The sequence below is a fragment of the Podarcis pityusensis genome, assembly GCF_964106645.2.
Source record: "Podarcis pityusensis genome assembly, chromosome: 10".
NCBI lineage: Eukaryota > Metazoa > Chordata > Lepidosauria > Squamata > Lacertidae > Podarcis > Podarcis pityusensis.
The window spans coordinates 75,097,913-75,121,140 of record NC_138035.1 but is presented as its reverse complement, the minus strand read 5'-3'; the positions used below and the strand labels follow the sequence as shown (position 1 = coordinate 75,121,140).

The following is a 23,228-nucleotide window of genomic DNA, read 5'->3' as shown; positions in this document are numbered from 1 at the left end:
TAGATTTGAGAACATCACAGACTGAAGTAAACAAACACCCAACACTATTCAGTCATAGGCAAGATGCTTGTTCATACACACAACAGTCTATCTTGTGGGGGGGGGGGAATCAAACATAAACAGTAGCTTTTATCATACAACCAGCTAAATAGTCAAAATTCTGAGCAAGTTGAGTAAAGCTATTTGCTCTTCAGGCTGGATATTAAGTGAGCACACCCAGGAGGAGTGGGGTGGGTAAGTATATTGAAGTTTATGGTACATTTGAAGCTAGGACACACTGCACCATACACTAGTTTTGTCATAAAAGCAAAATAATTCATTAGTGACTCATTGCTGTCTTTAAGCAGTCTTTAAAAAGAAAAAAAGAGCAGCCATCCTACAAGAATAATAAAATGCAGATCAACACTGTCACCCAAAATTGAGTCTAGACTCACAAGAGCAGCCAAGACTAGCGCCCATTGGGACAGAAGGCAATAGGTGAAAGCAGATTCAGCTGCAGGTGCAACCAACTAGTCCTGTTTTGCCACATTTTCCTCCTTCCTGAATTCTACAGAGAACATAGACACTGAGGATGAGGAAGCTGAGAACCAGAGCTAACCCATCCCCACCCTGGACTGGTTGTAAGCAACAGGGTAGTGTGAGTTGCTGGCATCTGGTGTGGGCAAGCCGCTGGTGCTGCCGGAGCGCTCCCCTACTGGAGCCCAGCGGGGCCATGCTGCATAGGGTGGCAGCCTGAGGGGGAGGCAGTGGGCAGACGCCAGCCCCATGCTGCCATTTTAGGCAGCGCAGAGCCTGCAGGCACCTGAGCCACTGTATCACTCCTGGGAGAGATGTGTGTCTTGGGTGCGCTGCAGGCCCCGCGGTAAGTGCCACTCACCCAGTGCCCCCCGCTCCCCTAGCTACACCTCTATTCCTGATGCCCATGGAGAAGAGCACCAGGCTGGGCTGCACTGGGGTTGCCCCTTGCCCACCTCCCTCCGTCTGTGCCTGCTCACTGTAGGCCAGGGCTGTTCTGCTGCCTTCGCTGGGGCGGGGAACCCCAAGAAAGCCAGTGACTGCGTGGGGGTGCCAGGTTGCACCCCCCCCCCCGGAATGTTGTGCTCAGGGCCATGGACCCCCTGCCCCACCCACGCTACACCACTGGTTGTAAAACAAGGAGCCAGTGGAGGCTGGCTGAGGGCAGGATGAGCTTCATGAAGCTGTGACCAATTCATCCTAACAGACCAGCCTTCACTGCACAACATGGAAATGGTTATGTACAAAGGCACTTGATAAACATGGAAACACCAGCAAGATGTGTTTAACAGTTAGGTGAACCTTATAAGGTATGCAGTGAATAAGGGAGCCAGGGCTGAGGAGAAGAAAGCACAAAAGACAACAAGACATGCTAAAAGTCTAAGCCTGTAATCTGCAATAGTCTGTTATGAATTTGTGAGGTGCCTGGACTCCCCTTCTAATTTCTGGGCGCCAGACACTGGGTTTAGCATTGTAAAATACAGACCTATCTAGTCTTCCCGAGTCCAGGACAGCCTGAATGGCCCAGTGGGTAAGCAACAAAGACAGGGTGATGGTAAAAAGGTAAAGGTATAGGACCCCTGGTCTTGCTTTCAGGCTGAGGGAGTTGGTGTTTGTTCACAGACAGCTCTTCCGGGTCATGTGGCCAGCATGACCTCTGGTGCAATGGAACACAATGACAGAAACCAGAGTGCACGGAAATGCTGTTTACCTTCCCGCCGCAGCGGTACCTATTTATCTACTTGCACTGGCGTGCTTTCTAACTGCTAGGTTGGCAGGAGCAGGGACCGAGCAACAGGAGCCCATCAAGGAAGCCTTCAACAAGGCAAAGACTTTCTGCCAGATGAGAGGGGTGAAGCGCCTCCCTGAGCTGAAGAGATAGTCAACAGGAGACAAAAGGCAGATTTGCAGGAGGGAGGGGCAGATCTGAAGTGGGCAGTGGTGTAAGCTGAAGGAGAAATAGTTGTGTTTAGCAAGCAGTTTACAAGCTGGAGAAAGGGGGAATCAGAGCATCATGGGGCTGGCAGTTTTGCATCCAACGTTGCAGCCATGAGAGAGACGGAACCAGCTTTGAGTGTAATGCTTTGAACCCCTCTGCATTAAGCTCAGGTTGTAAATACAGTCAAATGGAATCCGTTCTGGAAATCCATTTGACTTCCAAAACCAGGGGACCTCAAAGTACGGCCCGCGGGCTGCATCTAACCCGCCAGGCTCTTAAATCTGGCCCTCCAGTCGAAACACAGAGCCAGGTTTACCTCAGCGCGCAGGGACTGACTGAACGGGCGGCAAGGCTTCTGTGGCTTCCGACTGACTGTAGGAAGTTCCTGCAGCAAATCAGAAGCCTCACCACCCGCTCAGTCAGTCCCCACGCGGTAAGGTAAACCCAGCGCAGCGTTTCCGTTGAAAAGAACGCACGCGTGCACTTAGTCCCTTCGGCCCGTTGCCTTTCATGCATGCATGCGTGCCCACCGCAGTGGTGAGGTGGGGATGCGGAAGTAGCCTAAAAATGTAAAAGTATAGAGAACAATCTCATTAATTCAGTTTAATGGATACAACACCCACTGCTAATTAGAAGAATTCCATTTATACACATGAATAAATGAACTAAGCGATGACCAATGGGTAAAAAAATTAAAATCTTACTCAACAGGCACAATTTTGTAAATTTGTTTGTAACTGTTGTATTGTGTTGCAGAATCATCTATGTTATCCGTGATTTTGAGTGCTGTTATACTGCCAGTGTTTAAACTGGGAAGGAACCATTATGGAGATCTAGTAAAATACCCACATTCACTGCTGAATTTAACAAGACTGACAAGGAACCTATAACTGTGGCTCTTTGAGTGGTCATCTGTGCCGTCATGAGTATGAGTTTTGTGCCTGCACAGTGTCAGGTTCAAAACGTTATTGAGCTAAGCAGTAAAAATTTGTCAAAACCCTGCTCACAAACTTCACAATAAAGACCTAGGAGTATGGTTCCAGCCTGTGCAGGACAGTATCAATAGCAACTTTCACTTGGCACTGCTTCTGAGGAAAGCCTCTTTTTCTCGTCATCTTTTTTTCATTCTGTATACTTTCTCTTTCTTTGCATTTTAAAATTTTTGATCATTACTACACCTAGTAAACTGGCTAAAATGTATAAGGAAATTTCTAATAATTGTTGGAAATGCCAACAAGCAGATGAACCCTTTTTCAAATGTGGTGCAATTGTAGGAAAGCAAGGGCATTTGGGGAAATGATATATGATAAGATTAAAAAGATGTTTAAAGTGATGATACTAACCCTATATGAAGCTTTCCTTTTAGAGATTATAGGGACAGAAAGTCCCAAAATGGTTGATTAAATTGTTTACACTTCCAGAGTTAATGCTAGATACATTACTTGTATTAAATGATTCCAGTTACAGATAGGTAGCCGTGTTGGTCTGCCATAGTCAAAATAAAAAAAATCCTTCCAGTAGCACCTTTAAGACCAACTAAGTTAGTTCTTGGTATGAGCTTTCGTGTGCAAGCACACTTCTTCAGATACACTGAAACAGAAGTTGTCAGATCCTTCTATATAGTGAGAAGGTGGGGAGGGGTATTACTCAGAAGGGTGGTGGGAATGGGAGATTGGCAGATAGCTGAGATGAGCCTGCTGACGACTCTTAACGACTGTAATAGGTCTTAACGACTGTAATAGGTCTTACAGGAAAAGGCAAGGGGTGAGAAGGTGAGAAATGGCTTAGTCATGTATAATGGGATAAGAATCCAATGTCTTTGTTCAAACCTCTCTTGTACCTGCGATACATTGACGATATTTTTATCATCTGGACACATGGTCAACAGACCCTGGACACCTTTCACCAGAAATTTAATGATTTTCACCCCACAATCAACCTTACAATGAATCAATCTATGCAAGAAATACATTTTTTGGACACTACTATAAAAATACAGGATGGGCGCATAGACACCACCTTATACCGTAAACCAACTGACCGACAAACATATCTACATGCCTCTAGCTACCATCCCAAACATACCAAACAGTCCATTGTATATAGCCAGGCACTACGTTATAGCCGCATCTGTTCCAATTCTACAGACAGAGACTCTCACCTAAGAGATCTACAGCAAACCTTTTCAGAACTAAAATACCCAGCAGATGAAGTTAGACAACAGATCAACAGAGCCAGACTTATACCCAGAGAGAACTTGCTGCAAGACAGACCCAAAAAAGAAAATAACAGAACACCTCTAGTCATCACATACAGCTCCCAAGTTAAAACAGTACAACGCATCATCAGAGATCTACAACCTCTCCTGGACAATGACAGTTCTCTTTCTCAAGCTCTGGGAGGAAGACCTTTCATTGCCTACAGACAGCCACCCAATCTTAAACAACTCCTAACCCACAATAATACTACAACCAGACTTAACACGGACACTGGCACCAGAGCCTGCAATAAACCCAGATGCCAACTTTGCTGCCACATACACCCGGACAACACCATTACTGGCCCCAACAACATCACACATACCATCTCGGGACTATTCAATTGCTCATCATCTAACATTGTGTATGGCATCAAATGCCAACAGTGTCCTTCAGCTCTCTATATTGGACAAACCTTACGCCAAAGAATAAATGGACATAAATCTGACATCAAGAATCACAAAACAGAGAAACCAGTAGGAGAACACTTCAATCTCCCAGGACATTCTATACAAGATCTCAAAGTAGCTGTTTTACTACAAAGGAATTTCAGAAATAGACTGGAAAGAGAAGCTGCTGAATTGCAACTCATTACCAAACTTAAAACCATGGAGAGACCTGGTTTGAACAAAGACATTGGATTCTTATCCCATTATACATGACTAAGCCATTTCTCACCTTCTCACCCCTTGCCTTTTCCTGTAAGACCTATTACAGTCGTTAAGAGTCGTCAGCAGGCTCATCTCAGCTATCTGCCAATCTCCCATTCCCACCACCCTTCTGAGTAATACCCCTCCCCACCTTCTCACTATATAGAAGGATCTGGCAACTTCTGTTTCAGTGTATCTGAAGAAGTGTGCTTGCACACGAAAGCTCATACCAAGAACTAACTTAGTTGGTCTTAAAGGTGCTACTGGAAGGATTTTTTTTATTTTGTATTAAATGAGTCACCATAGCCGCTAGAGGGCCATGAAAATGTGTGTCCCAGGCTTTTTAGACTCAGTCTACCCAAACCAATGGGGCATGTGAAATATATTGGCATCTGTCAGGGGTTCAGGAGCAGAGGCAAGGGCAAGGGAGGAAACAGAGAGCGAGGGGGAGGAGGCAGAAGAAAAGATGAGTGATGACGACGACCCGAGATCTCCGAGTCTTTCCAGTGAATCAGAAGATTCACAGAAAGGAGCACCAGTGGCCAGGGCAAGGGGGGAGCCTAGGGGGACACCCCAGGAAGATAGAGCCAGAGGGGACTCAGAGGGGAGCAGTTGGAAATCAGGACCAGCGTCACCGCCAGAGAGCAGGGAAGAGGAAGGGCGCCAGGGATCAAGCGCTGGCAGCTCACAACAGGGGGGAGGGCACGAGTCAGGAGTGGCCACACCTCCATCGGGGAGCGAAGAAACGGTCAGACGGAAGGTGGAAGGTTGGGCGCGCGTGCCAAGTTCAAATGCACAGGAAAGTGGCGCAGTAGGCAGCCCGGAAAGGGAGCCAGGTCCTAAAGCCCGCCGAAAGGAGGGAGAAGAGTCAGGGGGGTCAGCGTCAGCATCAGAGGAATCCCGGAAGGAAGAGACCCCGGGGGGCAGAGGGACCCAGAGAAGAACAGTCAGGCGGAAAAGGTGGAGCAAGGCTAGGATATTAAGTTGGTGTACAAGGGGCGGAGACTCAGATGGAGCTTCGCCGATCTAACCATGAGACGTAGAGTTGCACGCAGCAGCTTGAGAATGGAAACTGTAACTCAATAAAGACTTTTATTTAATGATCGCTGGCTAGCGTGATCCTCTGTGAGCTAGGATCTGGAAGCAGCTCTGACAGTAAGCTCCATCCCTAGATTGTGGGCATCTACGTCCTCGCGGAGAGGAGAGAAAGCGGGTGCCTACTAGCGAGCTCACGAACGGCAGACAACATGACGGCCGAACAGCAGATAGTGGAACTCAGAGAAGCAGTGACACGACTGAATGCCGAGGCTCTTGCATCCAGGAAGAGAGAGGAGGACGCAGCTGCCGCCTACAGGGATCTCCAGGTCAGGTTGGAAGTGCTTACGAAGCAAGGGCAACTGACACCCAAACCGGAGGGGATTGGGTTGGGGAGACGAACAGGCGGTCTGGTCTCTCACTTCGATGGGAATTTGCAACAGTACCCCAACTTTAGAGCAGATGTAATGTGTGCACTGCAACTGCTGAACAAAGACTTTAGAGATGAGCAAGAGAAGGTGGGATTCATCATGTCCCATTTGCATGGAGATGCTAAAGCATGGCTGCGCAATTTGTGGAGAGATAAGGATCCGGCGCTCCAAAATGCGGATGCCTTTATTAAAGCGATGGATGGGTGCTTTTTATCAAGCATTGACGTGGATCTTGCTCGGCAGCAGATACATGGACTGAAGCAAGGGAGGGCCAACGTAAGGCAGTACCATGCCCGCTTTTTCGCTTTGGTCAGTGCCCTGGAATGGGACAGAGATTCGGATCCTGTAAGAGACCTGTTTTGGGAGGGATTGCACGGCTCGGTTAAAGATGAAATTGCGAGGGGGGAGAGACCCCGGACCACGCAGGAGATCGTTCAGAGGGCGCTGGCGGTGGGGGTGCGGCTGGAAGGACGTCCGTGGAGCAGGGACGAAGGGCGTGGAGGGCGCGAACCAGCCAGGGGCTCCTCCTTCCTTCCCAGAGAAGCAGCGCGTGCGCAATCCACGCCTCCGCCAGGAGGAGGAGCGGAACCTATGGAGGTTGGAGGTGCAAGGGCTCAGTCAGCAGCCAGAGCCCTAGCACCGGCAGCAGTGAAAGCGAAGCCTCCTAGAGGGAACAGGAAGTGTTACATCTGCGATGATCCACAGCATATGGCGAAAGAGTGTCCCCAGAGGCTCCACAAGCACACTGCAGCCTCAGCAATGGTAACTGCAGCAACGCAGCAAGGACAACCACAGCAGGGAAACGACGGAGTCTGGTTGGAGGAAGAGGCACTGGGGCCCAGCCAGACGTGTCAGTGAAGCAGTCCCCAGAGATTTTACAGCCCATGGACCCCCTCCCGCCCAAACCGGTAGTGAGGCTCACCGCGTCGCTCCAGCTGCCCAATGGAATCACCATGGACGTGCCAATCACCATTGACTCCGGAAGCAATGCGGACTTTATAGGGCAGGACTTTGTCGACCGGCACGCTATACAGTTGCTGCCTGCCACGCTGCCCCTGCAGGTTGTCACGGTGGATGGCAGGGAGCTGCTAGGGGGGCAAGTGGTGAAGCAGACGCCACCAATGGTGATGCGACTTGGGAATCACAGGGAAATCATCAGCTTCAATGTCACTCAACTATCGGACACGCCCATTGTATTGGGCATGAGTTGGCTGGACAAGCACAGCCCAACGCTGGCTTGGTACCAGAGGCAGCTGACCTTCGGCTCTTCCTTTTGCGCTGAACACTGCATCGTGCCCAGGCAGGAAGGAGGGGAAGAGGAGTCACAGCTGCAGCTAGGCACGCTGCAAGCGGTTCCCCACAAGTACGCAGAATTTTTGGAGGTTTTCTGCGAGAAGGAGGCAGACAGGCTACCCCCCCACAGACCATATGACTGCAAAATTGACCTGCTGCCGGGGGCGGCGCTGCCCAAAGGGAAGCTGTATTCCATGTCTGAGGACGAACTGCAGGAACTCAAAGAGTTCATAGATCATAATTTGGAGCGCGGTTTCATCCGAGAGTCCAAGGCAGCGGGGGGCAGTCCGGTATTCTTTGTTAAGAAGCGGGACACGCCCCAAAAAAGACTTGTAGTGGACTTTCGCATCTTGAACAGTGTGACCAAGCCATCGGACTTCCCCATGCCCCGAATCGACGACCTCCTCGCAAAGGTACGGAAGGGCAGAGTGTTCACCAAGTTGGACCTGCGAGGGGCATACAACCTCATTCGCATGCGGGAGGGAGATGAGTGGAAGACAGCCATGTTCACGCCCCTGGGCACCTACGAATATAGAGTTATGCCTTTTGGATTGCAAAATGGCTCCCACGTTTTTCAAGCTTTCATGCATCACGTGTTGGCGGGGCTCCTCTACAAGACGTGCGTCTGTTTCTTGGATGACATCCTGATCTTTTCGGAATCACAGCAGGAGCATGACAGACACGTCAAGGAAGTGCTGAGCAGGCTACAGCAACATAGGCTTTACGCCAAGCTGGAGAAGTGCCAATTCGACGTGACCGAGGTGGATTTCCTGGGCTACAAGTTGTCTGATAAAGGGCTCGCCATGGACAGCGCCAAGGTCCGAGCAGTGTTGGATTGGAAAAGCCCACGCAACCGGAAGGAGGTCCAACGGTTTGTCGGCTTCGCGAACTTCTATCGCAAGTTTATCAAAGGCTTTGCGATGCAGACAGCGGCCATCACGGACACGCTCAGCTCCAAGAAAAAGAAGTTCATTTGGACAGAGCAGGCGGAGCAGTCCTTTCAGACACTCAAGCGTCTCTTCGCGTCGGAAGAGCAGCTGCTTCATGTCAACCCCAGCAGGCCGATGAGGGTGGAGACAGACGCTTCGGACAGAGCCGTGGGAGCAGTCCTGCTGCAGAAAGACCCGCAGGGGGTTTGGAGGCCGGGAGCGTTTTACTCAAGGAAGCTCAGCAAGTCCGAACAGAACTACACCATCTGGGACAGGGAGTTGCTGGCCATTCATGCAGCGTTCAAAGCGTGGAGGCACTTCCTGATCGGCGCCAAGCACACGGTGCAGGTCTGCACGGACCACAAGAATCTAGAGCACTGGCGCACGGCACAGTTCCTGAACCAGAGGCAGATACGTTGGGCTGAGTTCTTTGCGAACTTCGACTTCCGAATAGAGTATGTCCCGGGGGACACCAACATCATGGCGGATGCTCTCTCCCGTAAGCCACAGTATCTGGAGGAGGCAACGCCAGCGGCCGCCATGCACATCTTCGCACCGACAGTGTGGGCGTGCGCGGCGGCGACAGTTGACCTGGATGCGGTGCGACGAGCGTTGCAGGATGACTCCTTCGCGCAAGCAAAGATGGCAGAGGTGCACAGGGGCACGGCAGCGACCGACGAGTTCCAGCTGCGAGATGGTTTGCTCATCCGTAAAGGGGCCATCTACGTGCCGGGAGACGAACTTCGCGCCAAGGTACTGCAGCAGCTGCACGACGCGCCCACTGCCGGGCACTTTGGCAAGGAGAAGACGGTGGAATTAGTAGCCAGAGACTTCTGGTGGCCCGGAATGAGAGGGGAAGTCGCCGACTACGTGGCGAGGTGTGACACCTGCCAGAGGGCCAAACCAGTGCACAGACCGCCGGCCGGACTGCTGGAACCGCTGCAAACTCCGTTCGAGCCATGGGAGAGAGTGGCCCTGGACTTTGTCACGGATCTGCCCAGCTCGAGGGGCAAGACGGCTGTGCTGGTGGTGGTGGATTTGTTTTCCAAGATGGCACATTTCATTCCGTGTGCGAAGGTGGCCACGGCGGAACAAACCGCCAAACTGTTCATAGACCACGTGTTCAAGGTTCACGGTCTGCCGCGGTCTATTCTGTCCGACCGAGGGCGACAGTTCATCTCAAACTTCTGGCAGAGGCTGATGGGCTTCCTGAACGTCAAGATCAACCTGGCGTCGGCTAGACACCCGCAGACCAACGGGCAAGCGGAGCGGGTCAATGCCATCATGCAGCAGTACCTGAGATGTTATGCGAATCAACAGCCTGCGACGTGGGTGGATTACCTGCCTCTCGCCGAGTTCGCCTACAACAACACGAAGCACGTGTCCACGGGGGTCACGCCGTTCTTCGCCAACAACGGGAGGCACCCTAGAACCTTCCCGGGACTGGAAAGAATGGGGGAGGGGGAGCCGCAGACAGCAGATGCGTTCGCGTCGGAGTTGCAGGAGGTCCACGATCAGCTGCGGCGGCACCTGGAGCTGGCTAAACACGCATACAAGGTACAAGCGGACAAACACAGAAGGGTTGGCGAAGAGATCCATGTGGGAGACTGGGTCTGGTTAGCAGCCCACGCAGTGCCGGCCAGGTCGTTGGCGAAGAAGAAACTAGGGCATAAACAACTGGGGCCCTACCAAGTCGACGAACAGGTCAACCCGGTGGCTTTCAGGCTGGCTCTTCCGGAGGGTTCCAGAATGCATCCGGTGTTCCACAGATCGGTGCTCACTCCCTACAAGGCACCTCACAGGTTTCAGGAACCAGGAACGGCACCGGGTCCGCTCCGAGAGAGAACCGGGCAAGGGGGAGTGGCACAGGAGGAGCGCATCAACGAAGTCACGGAGATTTTGGACTCCAGATGGGGGGAAGAGGGGGTAGAATACCTTCTCGCCAAGGAGGGCACCCCGGCCAGTGCCAACAGCTGGGTGCCGGGCTACGCTTTAGACGAACCTCTGCTCAAAGAAGAGTTTCATGCCCTCTTCCCACATAGGCCAATGCCAGCAGACTTTTTCGACGACTGGCTTTTCACGCCCACGCTTTCAGCCAGCACGTTCCGGGGGTTCGACTCGGACGAGGAACCGACACGAGACGCCCGTTCCCCGGAGGGGTCACCCTCGGGATCTGCTTCAGAACCCTCGTATTGGTGGGATGATCGACCAGAGGAGCAGTTCCGCAGAAGGTGGCTGGAGGGTCCAGGACGAGCAACGTCTCCAGAAGGCAACGAGGGAGAGACGGACATGGACGTTTTCGGGGACGACCCGGGTTTCGAGCACGGCGGCACAGAGATGGAAGCGGAGGTGACCGTCGTCAACGAGAGCAGGGAGGAAGAACCGGAAGACTTCGGATGGCGGCCCGCCACGGGAAGCGAACTGTATCCGACATTCGTCCCCCTGACACGGCAGCACCCAGATCCCGCACCGGAAGGAGGGGAGGGGGGAAGAGGGGGCTTCGAGGGGGGGATGGATGTCAGGGGTTCAGGAGCAGAGGCAAGGGCAAGGGAGGAAACAGAGAGCGAGGGGGAGGAGGCAGAAGAAAAGATGAGTGATGACGACGACCCGAGATCTCCGAGTCTTTCCAGTGAATCAGAAGATTCACAGAAAGGAGCACCAGTGGCCAGGGCAAGGGGGGAGCCTAGGGGGACACCCCAGGAAGATAGAGCCAGAGGGGACTCAGAGGGGAGCAGTTGGAAATCAGGACCAGCGTCACCGCCAGAGAGCAGGGAAGAGGAAGGGCGCCAGGGATCAAGCGCTGGCAGCTCACAACAGGGGGGAGGGCACGAGTCAGGAGTGGCCACACCTCCATCGGGGAGCGAAGAAACGGTCAGACGGAAGGTGGAAGGTTGGGCGCGCGTGCCAAGTTCAAATGCACAGGAAAGTGGCGCAGTAGGCAGCCCGGAAAGGGAGCCAGGTCCTAAAGCCCGCCGAAAGGAGGGAGAAGAGTCAGGGGGGTCAGCGTCAGCATCAGAGGAATCCCGGAAGGAAGAGACCCCGGGGGGCAGAGGGACCCAGAGAAGAACAGTCAGGCGGAAAAGGTGGAGCAAGGCTAGGATATTAAGTTGGTGTACAAGGGGCGGAGACTCAGATGGAGCTTCGCCGATCTAACCATGAGACGTAGAGTTGCACGCAGCAGCTTGAGAATGGAAACTGTAACTCAATAAAGACTTTTATTTAATGATCGCTGGCTAGCGTGATCCTCTGTGAGCTAGGATCTGGAAGCAGCTCTGACAGCATCATTTTCAGCTCTCCTGCCCACTGCATAGTCATAATATGCTTTTAACATTCCTAATGCTGTGACTACAGAAACACCTGCTTGAAAAGCAGCTCACTTATGCCCCTCACACCCCTTGTTCAAGGGAACACCTCCGATCTGCAGATACAAAAAAATTCTGAGAAACCAATTGTTTTCCTGTTTCCACATATCATGCCTTTAAATACTGCTGCTACTACTAATACTACTAATCACGTAACTCCTCCTTAGGCTATGTACCCATTAGCAGCTTAAAACGCAACTAGGCTGTTCTCTTCCCACTTTGCATTTCAAGATTTATTTGTGCCTTGCTGTGCACACCAGAGAGGGGGCAAGGTTGTCTTCAACCAATGCATGTTACCTGTTTTTCTTCTCACACCCCGCCCCACATAGCCATTGAGGAGTTCTAGGATGTACATACTTAGCTTAGTACTCAAATGTACATACTTAGCTTAAGTTTTCTAGTTGAACTGAAGCTGGTTGGAGGAAAAGTGCATCAAACAGTTGTACTTCGCAAGAAACGACACCACTGACATGCATTGTGGCTGCAGCTTCAAAAACTAACAGTGAGAGTGCAAATGGCAATGTATACAGGGCCTAATATTAAAATAACTTCCTCCAAAATAGTTCAAATTAATGATGATCAAAATGATCATTAAAATGATAAAAAACTGACTGTTCAACTACTTTAATTCACTTCAAATTATAACAAGGACTGTAGGGATGCTGTGAAGACCAGACTCTTATGAAGAACATCTTCCCTTCTAAACGTAAGCACTTCTCAGTAAAGCACATCTCAACTTCTAAAATTTTGCTTCTGTTTTATACTAGTCCTATTCATTCAACGAGGCTGAACAACCACAGACATTTGTTCATTAAAAACAAAGTAACTTCAAGACGCTGGAGAGCTTTCAAATAGGATATTTTGGAAGTTTGGATCTCAAACCACCTTAAAATGTGAACACTGTATAGGAAAGAGGAGCACCACCTTTTCTGTAACATGGTTTGATTTTATTCAATATGCACAATCCATTGAATACGGCTTTTGCCAACCAAGAACACACAGAACACTGTGGAATGGTACTTTCAATTAATCACTTTATTGATTAAGAGACATCACCTTGCCAACAAAGGTCTGTATAGTTAAAGCTATGGTTTTCCCAGTAGTGATGTATGGAAGTGAGAGCTGGACCATCAAGAAGGCTGATCGCCGAAAAATTGATGCTTTTAAATTCTGGTGCTGGAGGAGACACTTGAGAGTCCCATGGATTGCAAGAAGATCAAACCTCTTCATTCTGAAGGAAATCAGCCCTGAGGGCTCACTGGAAGGACAGATGCTGAAGCTGAGGCTCCAAGACTTTGGCCACCTCATGAGAAGAGAAGACTCCCTGGAAAAGACCCTGATGTTGGGAAGAGTGAGGGCACAAGGAAAAGGGGACGACAGAGGACGAGATGGCTGGACAATGTTCTCGAAGCTACCAGCAAGAGTTTGACCAAACTGCGGGAGGCAATGGAAGACAGGAGTGCCTGGCGTGCTCTGGTCCAGGGGGTCACGAAGAGGCGGACACGACTAAACAACAACAGAAAACTGAAAAGCCTGGGAGAATGGCACAGGGATTATTAAATGAAAGGTTAAATAAAAGGTATTTGCCACTCAAGTTTTCCATGAATCAAATGTAACACTATTTTCTTTCAGCATACATAAAGTAACACACACGGTTCTATGTGCAATTTCATATTTCCTTTTCAAATGCAGAATGTGTTGGGTGGTGTATAATATTAAAAATACACTCTCAGGGTTTCTCAAGACTAGTGACAGCCCTTAAGTTTGAAGTTCGTAAGCAGAATCTTAGAGCCAAATTTGAACTCATGTTTGACACACGGGCCAGAGGTTCCCCATCCTGATCTAGACCTGCACATTTCTAAATCTTGCCATGCATATTTTTAACACAACCACACTTGTATTCCATCCTTCCTACAATGTGGATTTATTTTCCGTAATAGTTTTCTTCATCATCTTTGATAAATGTGATACAATGTGTAGCTAATTTTAGATGTAGCATTTTCATGCTGCTGAATACGTAGGACAATATTCATGCATCTGAATGGACCAACCAATATATATACTTATCCCTCACAGACTCAGCAGCAAAACTCCCTTCCCTAAGCACATGCTTGACTGGTATGTGTGCAACCCCACTCACCCCACCATGCAACCGACTATTTGAAAATGCTAACACAAGAATAATGTCACAGCAAGTCTAAAGGTTAACCAGCTGACGAGCTGGCTGAGTATCAGCTTCAAAAACGGGCATGTACAAATTTACCTCTCACCGTTAACTCATTTTGTAAAGAGTGCACTTTTTGCCAATGAGCATTACACTAAGCAGCAAATACTTTTTTTGTTTTGTTTCAAGGTTCTGAAACTTGAGGTGCACATTAGACTTGAGTAAATACGGCAACCCTCCTCCAATGGTTGAGACATCCTGAAAACCTCAGCAAACAGGTGGATCCAAATGGGTGAAGGCCCCATGCCAGTTGGGGTTTTATAGGCCAATGTCAGCAGTTTCAACTGTGCTCAGAGCAAACTCAAATTAAGTGCATATCTTTAATTTGCCTTATTGGATTAGGTGTTTGTACTCTGAATAGAGAAAGAGGCAGCAGCAAACACTCAAACCCCAAGTCCAATACTCCTGTACACACTGGCTCCTCTTCTGTCTTTGCATGCTGAACATGAAGATCTGAAGGTAGATTCTAACAGTCTTCAACTGACAATCCTCCTACTGTAGTAGCCTATTTAGAACTAAGTCAGACCATGGCTCCAAGCAAATGCATGCACTCTCAGGGAGGAGATTGCAACTGCTTCACTTCGCCCCCATCATGTTCTTCTGCATCATGTTGAGCTAAACCATGGCTTTGCTTAGCATGTTGCCATAACCTAGGCTTGTGGTATAGTTCTCTCCAGACTAACCACGAGCTGTAAAACAAACCCTGGCTTAGTGTAACATGTGAAGCAGGCATGTCACTTTTCATCATTTGTTCACACCCCTTGGAATTAATGTCAAGCCCAATGTGGCAATCCTACAGTACCTAAAGAAAGCTGCAAGTTCATAAAAAGCAGGCAATATTTTTAGCAAAAAGAAAATACTTCCACTGAATATAAGCAGAAGCAGGTTATGTTCAAAACAAAAGCCAACCATGACACAGGTGGAGAGTTGCAATATTAAACAAAGTATTACTGAACTATTCCTCAAGAGACTAAGTGCAGCATACAGGCTAAATCTGGGGTGAGGAACCTCTGGCTTGCAGGCCAATCATGGCCAGGCAGGAGCCCCAATTTGGCCTGCAAGGCAGTTTCCCCCAAACCATGTTCACTTGCCTATCAGTTGACACCACTAATTTGACACTGGCTGCTTGATCCTGTTCCCAGGAGGCAACAAGATTGTGTGGCCAAGGCAGCAGGATTTAATTCTTGCTCATCAGCTGACCATGGGGAAAAGCACCCTTTGAAACAGCTTGCAAAGAGGCTTTTGCAAAAGGCTATCTTAAACCCTTTTTCAAGTTTCCGTAATTCCCCATTAAGTTCCCCCCTCAAATTCCTGATATCAGGGAATATTATGGAGAAAGGGGGTGACTTAGAAAAGCTTTTTCTCTTTTTCTTTCCTCTGGGAGGGGGGCTGTCTTTTTCTCCTTTGCCAGGAATTTGATACCCACCTGTCAAATTTGGCCCATGATGCTGACCCTAATAAGGATATGGCCCTTGGAGCCAAAACACACTTTCCTTTTTTTAAAGAAGAAGAAGAAGCTGCTGCTGCAGGCAGATTTGAGTTAGATCAGGGACCAGCAAACTTTTTTGGGAGGGGGCCGGCTCACCATGCCCCAGTCCTTTTGGTGGGCCGGGCTGCACGCGCACGTGGCGGAGGGGGCTTCTCTCTCTCCCCCTCTCTCCCCCAGTCCTCCCCTCCCCCTGCCTACCTTCTCCGCCGCTCTGCCTGCGGTTCGGAGCCGCCGCCGCCGGCTCTCCTTTCCGTGCCAGCTTTCCCTTTCCTATTAAAGCCCAGCCCCCTTCCTCCGCAGGGCGGGGAGAAGCCAGGAAGAGGGGATGAGGAGGTGCTGCGCAGTGTGTGTGAGGGAGAGAGGGGGGAATTGCGGGGGGAAATGGCGCCATTTTTAAAAAATGGTGATTGCACCAATCCAAGCAGTGACTCCAGAACCGTCTGAGGGCTGGATCCAGAGGGCAATTGGGCCTGATCCAGCCCGCAGACCTTAGTTTGCGGACCCCTGAGTTAGATGAATTATAACATTCCAGGATGCAGAATAAACTCTTAGCAAAATATAATTCCTCTCATTTACTTCACAACAGCTCTCACTTGAAAGTAAAATGATCTTAAGTGGTCCTCAAACCAATGATCCATCTCCAGATATGGCTTTTTAGCCTTATCTGGATGCTTGAACTATCAGATGCTGTTCAAGCAAAGTACTTCAACAGCTGGATGGCACAGATCAATGAAACTAAAACCTCTTTTTCTGTTGCCACAGTTCCCCTTTCACAGTCTTCCTTTGAAGTCCATACTACTGAAAAATCAACAACAGCTGAAGAACACGTGCTATCGTACAACTCTGAATACAACAACAATATTGCACAGCATGATGCTTTGTTCAGTAATCCCGGATTATAGAAAGCATTACAGTTTCTTTTGTTGAAAACAATCCTGTTTTTGAGTACCTTATTGGAGTAAACAAGAAAACTAATTTTGAAAACTGTATGTTAAGATTAGAATTACAAAGTACCTTGTTTAATGCACCAATCCATTCCACACTATGGTTTTCAAGGTTTACAGACAAGCATTTTTAGTGCACAAGTGTTCAGAGTCCTTATATCAGCAGTCTTTACCAGGCCATATAATAAGGAAGACCTGCATGATGCACCCTCATGTTGCAATCGGGGGTGGGGGGTAGGATTGCCGAGGCTAAAAGAACAGAGGGCTTCCTAAGGCCATCTAACCAGTGTTAGAAACTGGACAGAAAAGTCATTTGTCACATGGCTCTTGGAATGTAGGTTATGGGCACAAAAACATAATGGCTAGTCACCATTTCGCACCCCCACCCCCAGTTCAGCGGCACTTTCTATTTATTTTTCTGAAACGCAGGAAGTAATTCATAATTCACACTAGTGACACATGGTTAATATCACATTTTTAATAGTAATTCTTAATTGGACACTACAAACATAAATGGGGTTCAGCCCCTGCAATAGCAGCCAAAACCACAAGTCATTTGAATAATTAATATTTACAAATACTGGGTGTTGGTGTGGTATACCATATGCGTTATGTAATGTATTGTGCTAGATTTGAAGTTACATGTTTGGGGTGGGGAGGAAAGGCAAAGCGGCGCACGGAAGGCAGCAGCCAGCAATCCAGCAGCGAGCTCATTGGTGGGGGGGGGGGGGGAGGCGAGGCAAAACAGCACTTAAGCGTTGGAAGGCAGCAACTTTGGAGTCGGGCGGGGAGGCATTTCTGCTCCAATGCCCTCAGCGGCAGCTTGGCGTCTCATGCTGCTGCGAGGGAAGTGGCAATTGTTAATGTACATTACAAACATAAATGGGGCTCAGCCTCAGAAGTAGCCATTATAAGTCATTTGAAAATTTAATATTTATAAATACCAGTATATATATACGTATATACTCTTAAGACCATATATTATGTTGCCACTTCAGCAACTGCAGTCACAGTTAAACATGTCTATTATACCAAAATTCTAGGAAGAACAGACCTAACAGCACAATCCTAACAATTTCTACACAGAAATAGATCCCACTGAATTCAAAAGGACTTTCTGCCAGGCAAATGGGATTGGGATCGCAACCTAATTCATTATTTTTTAGCAACACCTCCCCAGCAGCATGCTTATGAACACTCCATTCCCTAGATGACATTTTTTGCAGGACTGCCTGTACAATCCTGTTATATGAAAGGTTCTGGGATGCCACATTTACCATGGCAAACTAACTATGTAAATGTTAATGCATTTTGGAGACCTTCCTTTTAATATCCAGAATTTGAGAATCTCTTAAAACATTAAAAGAATACTGTAAGCACCATCCTCCCTCTCCCACTTGATGGCTGTCATGTCCACTCAAGAGCGTGGATAAACAAGGTGTCAGACGTACGCTACTGTGGCATAAACGAAATGAACATTTGTAGGCTAGTCTACAAATAGGAGTGTGCATCCCCAATCAATACCTCATGTGGATATTATTGGGCACAAATATTACCTCAGTCTGGAAATGGGCCAGAAAAACTTTCAGTTTCACAATCTTATTTAAATGAACTCCAGAAAACATCCATTTGCCCTACAAATGTGCATGTAAATGGCAGAAATGGCAACCTCAGATTAATCTGCGAAACAGACAGCAGCACTACCCAAAACAAAACCAGATTTTTGCAGATTATACACTGGAAGAGAGCAAGCTATTCCACTGATAGCCCAATTCAAGTCCACAAACATACACATTTTCTGCATTAATTGGCCAGATTAGAAAGCTTCAACCCTTGATAGAACAAGAGCAAAAGCATTCTATTACAATCATCTGAAAACTCTGGTGCCCAAATCAATGGACAGAGATTTATTTACTGTCTCTTCACAGTCCAGTGAGCATTCAATTCTAACTAGCAGTGATGCTGCCAAAACTGGGTAAAACCACAAGTCAGACTTTGTAACTCTGCAGCTCAGGCAGACAGCATGGTTTGGTCAGGGATGCATTTATTTTCCTTCAACATTCCTGCCCTCAACCCTCCCATTTTTGCACAGGCATGTTATCTCTTCTGCCATCCAATGCAGGATGTGACAAGTGTTAAATCTTCCGAAAGTGCCCTTCCCAATACAGTATTGCATTTTCATTTATAAACATTACTCAAACCCATAAGCAATAGTAACTTGCAATTTAGCAAAAGCTCTGCTGACGTTATCAAAATGACATGGAAACGCTTAACTGCACAGCACAGGATTAGGAGTTTTGAAACACACATAAGGCAACTGTGTACCATTATCAGTGACTCATAGGAACAGTCACCACAGACCTTTAGAAAGGAGCTTGCTGCTGCTGCATGGACCAACAAACCAAAACCCATCCGTTCAACCCCTTCTACTGTGAGACTAAACTAGACTGATTCAAACCTTCCTATTAAAAAAACCCCTGAGCCACTCCTGCAGCGGCAAAGTTGATTTATTCCCCTCGGCTGGATCCCAGGCGGGCTTTTACTCCGAGTATTTCTACCCCGTTCTGCAGGTCTTCCAGGTAGGTGCCCACAGGGCTCGTCTTTCCTCACTGCACAAGCTCTCCACTTCGCAGAGGAGAGGGGCAAGGCGGTAGTTTTCTTATACTTGAGGGGTTTTTTTTTTTACGCTACAGAGCAGCGACCCTCTCGACGCACCAGGACCGAGAGTGCAGCCTGCCGCGTCGACGCAGCCCGGGGAGGCGCCCCCTCAACTCGGACGAGAGCGGGCGGCCCCTGCCAATTTCCACAGCATTTCCCGGGGAGGGAAGGCGAGAGGCAGGAGGCGGAGGGGCGGGAGAGAGGACGCAGAGCGGAAGAGGGCAAGGCGGAGAGGAGACGCGGCGGGGGAGGGAGGGAGGGAGGGGGGCCGCGGAAGGAGCCCAGCCTGGCCGGGCGGGGCGGGGGGGGAGGGCGCGCCGGGACAGCGGCCCAACTCGCAAGTTCCGACTTACAGCCTTTCTGCAGCAGACTCCAGCCCGGCCGGGGATCCACCTCGGGAGCACTGCAGCAGCCGCCGCCTCCGCCCCCGACCCGGGGCGCACCGCAGGCAGTCCCCGTGGCTTCCCGCGGCGGGCGCCGAAGTTCGCGTCTCCTTCCTCCGGCAGCCCCGGGCGCCGCCGAGCCGCCCCTCTCCCCTCCCCCGGCCGGGGCGGAGCTCCTCCTCTCCGCGGCTCACGGGCGCTGCTGCTGCGCCGCCCGCCGGCTGCTGCTCCGCCAGAGATGCTGCGTAACGGAACTGGGAGGCGAGCACGGCATTGTGGGAGCCCTGCAGGCGGCGGCGGGGGCGGCCCGGGGAGGGCCCGTCCGCACGACGCCTCGGCTCGGCCCGCTTCGGCGCGGCTTCGCACGTGCCGCGGATGCGGGAGGCAGAGCGCGCCCCCTGCAGCTCCCCGGGAGAAGGAGCCGCGCGGCAGAACTTGGGGCGCCTCGGCCCGCGCTGGCCTCGCTGCGCGCCTCCTCCCCGCCGGGCAGCCCGTCAGGCGCGGGGCTCAGGGGAAGCCTTGCCTACCCTGCGGGAATTTTGGGAGGCCAGGTCAACTGCACATGCAGCACACATGTGGTTTGCGTCATGCTCATGATTCTTCCACCTTCCAAAATGAGTCCGAGGGTGGAGAAGTCCAGGAAGGGGGGGGGCGTGTCCGCCCCCGATCAAGTAAAACGATAAGCATACTTAACTAACTGACCAATCACGTCGGTTCTTCCCCCCCCCCAAACAAAAATCCTCGCTACGCCTATGGTGGGTTCCATTAATTACAAAGGTAAACCAGGTGTGAGCCTTTCACGGTTGAAGTCACAATGGAAATATGTGTCCCACGAGTTATATTCCTTTTTACTTTAAAAAATACCTAACATGGGTTCAACATGTTAGGTACTGCTAAATAAGAAAGCTACTACTGAAGCAGGAGAAAATCTGCTAGAAACATGTATTATTCACTTACAAACTATTACTATTATTATTATTATTATTTCCACTTTGCGAACATTAACTTTTTAATTATTTCCTGTACTGCCCTGAGGGTAAATTTGTAAGTGTGGGAGAATTGTTCTGTCATTCAAGTTCAAAATGTGCAGTGACATTCAATCTGGATATAAGCTTATACTTTTTAGCTCTTGAATGTGGGCAGATTTAACTTGTATTGCATGAAAAACTCAACATGTACTGCAAAGCAGAACAGTGGTTACATGAAGGGAGACTATCACCACAACCCATCTGAAAATTTTATTCATGCCCTCTGTCTTAATCCACTGGTCTTCAACTGGTGGGTCATGATCTTCAATTAGAATGTTGGAGGATAGAGACAGAGGCAGAAAGAGAGATGTACACTTAATGTTGATTAAGGATGTTAGGGCCAGTGGAGGTGTGAGAGCGGCCATACCCAAGTCTAAATCTGGAATGATTCCAACTCCAGCTCCCAAAAAACTGATTATTGAGCTAGAACCTCAAGCAGTTACCAGTGGTCACTTCATGAAATGGTCTCTAGTTCACCCTTGCCATAATAAATTAATTAGTTCTTAGGATGCCACAAACCTTCAATTGCTTTTGCTTTCATATACAAGTTTTAAAAGATCTGGGCTGCAATCCAGATGGCACACATACATCTTAATTTGGGGGGGGGGGGGATCCTGTTCCTCAGCTCCTTCCAGGGAACTTGTGAATTGCATTTTAATCTCCCAAATCTAAAAATAACTTTGAGGTTTTAGTAGAAGAGTTCTTTAAAGGGACATTTAGGGAAATGGGAGGGGATGTGTACAGTAGTGGAATTTTTTTTTAAGAAGTTGCCATGCCTAACCCCTCACCATAGACCACTGAGTACACAGCAACCAAGGTCTGAGTCTGGCAGAACCAGGGCTATATCTAGCACCAGGTCAAATTACCGTATTTTTCGCTCCTATAGGACGCACTTTTCCCCTCCAAAAATGAAGGGGAAATCTGTGTGCGTCCTATGGGGCGAATACAGGAAGCTATCAGCAAGCCTGGGGAGCCCTGCGGGAGTTCCCGCAGGGCTCCCTAGGCTGCGGATAGCAGCCTGGGGCGCGGGGCGCCCTGAAGCAGAGCGCCCCTCCTGCTGGGCTGACATCCGCAGCGTGGGGAGCCCTGCGGGAGTTCCCACAGGGCTCCCCACTCTGCGGATAGCAGCCTGCCACCTGACGCACGGGGCGCCCTGAAGCAGAGCGCCCCTCGCGCCAGGCAGATATCTGCAGCCTGGGGAGCCCTGGGGGAATTCCCGTAGGGCTCCCTAGGCTGCGGATAGCAGCCTGCTGCACGGAGCGCGCTGAAGCAGAGTGCCCTGCGCTTCGGGCAGACATCGGCCAGCCCCACAAGCTCGGGGGAAAGCGGGGAGGCGCAGCACCGCCATCCCGCTGTTCCCCGACCTGGTTTTTTTTGGGGGGGGGGAAATAAAGGAAAAAAATTTTCCCTTTATTTCCCCCCCCAAAAACTAGGTGCGTCCTATTGGACGGAGCGTCCTATGGGATGAAAAATACGGTAATAGGTCAGTCAGTACAAAAACTGTGCCAACTATCATGTTACCAAACCTACACAGGTCACCAGTCATATGTTACATGCAAGCTCAAGTATTTCATAGAATCATAGAGTTGGAAGAGACCACAAGGGCCATCAAGTCCAACCCCCTGCCAAGCAGGAAACACCATCAGAGCACTCCTGACATATGGTTGTCAAGCCTCTGCTTAAAGACCTCCAAAGAAGGAGACTCCACCACACTCCCTGGCAGCAAATTCCACTGTCGAACAGCTCTTACTGTCAGGAAGTTCTTCCTAATGTTTAGGTGGAATTTTCTTTCTTGTAGTTTGGATCCATTGCTCCGTGTCCGCTTCTCTGGAGCAGCAGAAAACAACCTTTCTCCCTCCTCTATGTGACATCCTTTTATATATTTGAACATGGCTATCATATCACCCCTTAACCTCCTCTTCTCCAGGCTAAACATGCCCAGCTCCCTTAGCCGTTCCTCATAAGGCATCGTTTCCCGGCCTTTGACCATTTTGGTTGCCCTCCTCTGGACACGTTCCAGTTTGTCAGTGTCCTTCTTGAACTGTGGTGCCCACAACTGGACACAGTACTCCAGGTGAGGTCTGACCAGAGCAGAATACAGTGGCACTATTACTTCCCTTGATCTAGATGCTATACTCCTATTGATGCGGCCCAGAATTCCATTGGCTTTTTTAGCTGCCACGTCACACTGTTGGCTCATGTCAAGTTTGTGGTCAACCAAGACTCCTAGATCCTTTTCACATGTACTGCTCTCAAGCCAGGTGTCACCCATCTTGTATTTGTGCCTCTCGTTTTTTTTGCCCAAGTGCAATACTTTACATTTCTCCCTGTTAAAATTCATCTTGTTTGTTTTGGCCCAGTTCTCTAATCTGTCAAGGTCGTTTTGAAGTGTGATCCTGTCCTCTGGGGTGTTAGCCACCCCTCCCAGTTTGGTGTTGTCAGGGCGGCCTCAAGTCTCAGCTCACAAAAGACCAACGCCTTTCTTTTCTTATATACAAACGTGTTTATTGCAGTTCATTGTTTGCTTCAGATCCGAGGCGCGCAGCCCTACGTCTGCTAGGCTTAGACCGCTGAAGTCCCTTCTGAATCT

At 49.5% G+C, this 23,228-nt stretch overlaps 1 protein-coding gene across 2 annotated transcripts in view; it reads right to left on the bottom strand.

Moving 5' to 3' along the window:
- The window catches only part of RASSF8 (Ras association domain family member 8), a 107,270-nt gene extending 87,612 nt beyond the window's left edge, over positions 1-19,658 (bottom strand). Inside the window, exon 1 of one of the 2 annotated variants that reach the window (XM_081023774.1) lies at positions 19,581-19,658. The gene's annotated coding sequence lies outside the window, so the exon portion shown is untranslated. The remainder of the gene's footprint in view (positions 1-19,580) is intronic. The other variant, XM_081023776.1, reaches the window with a different exon arrangement.
- Between the last annotated feature and the right edge of the window lie 3,570 nt (positions 19,659-23,228).